Source organism: Lepisosteus oculatus, chromosome 14 (genome assembly GCF_040954835.1).
Source record: "Lepisosteus oculatus isolate fLepOcu1 chromosome 14, fLepOcu1.hap2, whole genome shotgun sequence".
Lineage (NCBI taxonomy): Eukaryota > Metazoa > Chordata > Actinopteri > Semionotiformes > Lepisosteidae > Lepisosteus > Lepisosteus oculatus.
The window spans coordinates 4,293,639-4,297,115 of record NC_090709.1 but is presented as its reverse complement, the minus strand read 5'-3'; the positions used below and the strand labels follow the sequence as shown (position 1 = coordinate 4,297,115).

The 3,477-nt window shown below is 39.6% G+C and overlaps 1 non-coding gene across 1 annotated transcript; it reads right to left on the bottom strand.

The window, feature by feature from the left end:
- Positions 1-473: 473 nt before the first annotated feature.
- On the bottom strand, positions 474-545 carry trnat-ugu (transfer RNA threonine (anticodon UGU)). The gene has a single exon. It is a non-coding gene; the product is annotated as a tRNA-Thr (tRNA).
- Positions 546-3,477: the final 2,932 nt, after the last annotated feature.

The window sequence follows — 3,477 nt, the reverse complement described above, 5'->3', positions numbered from 1 at the left end:
TTATGTCCGAGAGCTAGCTAAATACCATTTCGTTATTCCATGTACCTGCGTATGAGTATAATGACAATAAACTTGAACTTGAACTTTTAACTTGAATTTGAACTTGAACTTGACATAGTCTTGCAGGCAGTATATTATATATCATATAAAAAAACCATGGTCTTCTCGTTCCTAAGTCAGATTTTTAGTGCTTTCGAACGTTACTTCCAACCTGGACTGACGGCTTACCAGATCTGTTTGTGATCAGACCATGGAGTCGGGGGCTGTACCAAGCGCAGGTTCCTTCCCAATGCTGAGGCGATCATTCAGAAGATGGGTGTGAAGAGGGACAAGCTTTGTCGACTAAAAAAAGAAGGCAGGATATGCACGAATACTAATCACTGGCGACAGTTATGCTCTCTTACTATTGAGATCCCTACATTGCGAGTTTTTTTAAGACTTTGAAACTAAAGGAAAGTGGTGACAAATGAAACAGGCACAAGTGGGGTTTGAACCCACGCTCTTCGGTTTACAAGACCGACACCTTACCACTTGGCCAACGCGCTTTTGAGTAAGCATGGGAATAAGGTTGTTCAAATTATTTTTTTCTGAATCTGGTTCACATCGCCTGGATGCAGCAAAAACAGTAAAAGGTATACTTGTCCTTAAACTTGGACGTGATGTTCTGCAGACATGTGCACAATGTCCTGTTTTCTTGCAGTGTAGACATTTTGCTGTTCACGCTCCGCATTCATCTGCTTTGTGAGTTGTTAGTCCGCACCTGTAACATGTAATGTCAGCCGTCCCCTGTTCTTCTATTTCTCTAGCATGACTGTGTCCTGCTGCTCGGCTTTTGTTTGTAAAGTTTGAGCGAGCGCCCCGTTCAGTGTCACTTTGTCACTGTGGTCAGAAAGCATTCTTGATTCTGCTTGAGCTGCTTCATGAATTCTAGCGACTGTAAGAGCTCTTTTTAAAGTCAGCCCTTCCTCCTGCAGCAATTTATAGTCTCTTATGTGCACATTTTTCCACAAGTTGATCTCTTAACGTGGAGATCAACGTGGAGTAGAGTGACAAGATCTACTTGAACATTTTCGGTTTGTGAAATGAAACACTAAATACACTACTGTAAATACAAGTAATGGACATTTAAAATAACCACAGTACAGCTAGAAGAGTGAAAGATAAAAGACTACTTAGAATGACATTCACAATAGACTTATGAATAGCACAACCGCCCGAACAGGGACTTGAACCCTGGGCCCTCAGATTAAAAGTCTGAGCTACCGACTGAGCTATCCGGGCTCCGAAAAAAAGTCAACACTGTTGGGATCCTCACAAGTCACGTGTACCATTCCCAGTAGAATGAGTGAGAAATACAGCATGACATGGGTAGTTAAGGGGCTCCCACAGTCCATCTTTCCTCACATTACTGATTTTTTTCAATAGCATTTTGACCTTTTTTCACATTCAGATTTTTTTCACATTTAATAAAATCTTTTAATCAACAACATTAAAAAGAAAACAAATGGAACATTTTTTGGAACAATAATTTAAAAAAAAAACTTTCAATGCCTTGGTTGTATACGTGTGCACACCCTTTATAAAGGGAGTTGCAACAGTGCTGAAATTTAAAGAGCATTTCTGTAGAGAAAACAGCCTTGATGTTAAGCTTAGGGAGCCTGTCTTTTAGAAATTCTATTTCTTAACACCTTGCACAGCCTCCCGCCAGACTAACAAATATTTTTTTGGAGAAATTGACTCACACACCGGAAGACACTAACGTTTATTTACGTTAGAGCATGTGAATAACAGTTTAACCGAAAAAGTTTGTAATTGTGATTTTGTTAAAATTCAATAAATCGTCTATCAACAGTTAGAATTCATTAAAAAATTGTTTTATTTCATAAACTATAAGACAATTAAGAGAGTTTATAGGTCATATCCGTCGCTTATGTTCTTTTAACTCTAGAGTTCAGGATCCAAACCCAGCTGCCGACGATTGTGTTTCTTGAATCTCTTGTAATCATCAAAAGTCGATGTGTAGTCCTTCAGTACTTTCTCGAGTTGTGCCATGGATATTTTATACGATCAATACTTGTCATGCTCTTTTGCATTTTCCTTAACAAACGGAAAAAGTTCAAGGTGTGTTTACGGCTGTGCTTCACATCTACACGAGAGCAGTACAGGACACGGAGTGAGGAGTTCGTGAAGCTTTCAGTTTAGTGCGGAGTTCAGAAGGAGGATTCGCTCGCTGAATGATCAATCAAGAAATCCCGGGTGAGATTCAACAGGTGTTTTCTGCAACAGCCACGACAAGTGTGAAGCAATCTCTGGATTTCCTGACTTTGAACTAAATTATTAGTTCAAATAATTTAGGATTTAACAGAACTAAAAGAGGTACATTTAAAATAGCAGCGCAACTCTGCAGCACGTCGATTGTGCCTGCATTTAATTTTGTAAACCTGGCTCTCTCTGAACACGAGCAAAGAGTTCTCACTCAACAGAAGATTGCGATGTGAGTACTCTAATATAAAAGCACCTGGAGATACCAGGGATTGAACCCGTGACCTAATACATGCAAAGCATGCGCTCTACCACTGAGCTACATCCCAGATGGCAAAGTTTATGGAACAGACTTAGAGATGCAAATGCTCACTGATTACACCACTCATGAAGAATGCCTGCAGTTTCCCACTTTCGCGTTTCTTCTACTACAGAGTAAATTCATAGGAATGAAGAAATAAGGAAGGAAAAATAATCGCATCGAAGCTTCAAGAGACTGGGCACAAATTAATCTGTTATTTTTGCATCCAGTTACATGGGCGACGGTGGTTGATTCCCAGACGGGGGAGTGCTTTTTTTCTACCTCCTTACTCGACTGTCTTTCAATTCTATTTTATTTGAAAGCTTTTTGCAACCTTTAAATGCTCTTGATTAAACTATCCATGGAAAAACAGCAGTACTGATGATTTAATGCAAAAGGGTGAAACAACGCCCCAACCACAGGAATGGTAACAGGAAGGATCGTGTTCTTATTTAATATGTCCTTTTGAGATGTCTTGTCAATGCTCACAGGCGGTGGAGCTGAATAATTTACTTTTAGTGGTGTTTTTAAACAAAGATGGAACACGTTCTTTCTATACCAGGAGAAAAGGAGCAGACTTTACCTTTAAGTGGCAAAAATGACACATTATCAAAGCTAATATTAATTAAAATGATATCACAACAAATGATTTGAGCCTTGAGCTTTCATTGGACGTCTGTGTCTCCATAACTTTGTAGGTGAGAGAGAGGATTGTGTTAATTTGTAGGTGCTTCTCGGAAGTGCGTTGGTGGTACAGGCGCCTTCCAAATAATTGAGTCAGGTTGAATCCCAGCCAGTGCAAACCCAAATCTTTTCAAGATAATCTGTGGTCCGCTAACACATCTTTTGAAACACTACAATAGGTAACACCCCATGTGAAACATCATGAGCATCTGTTAAACCTCTCTACCTAC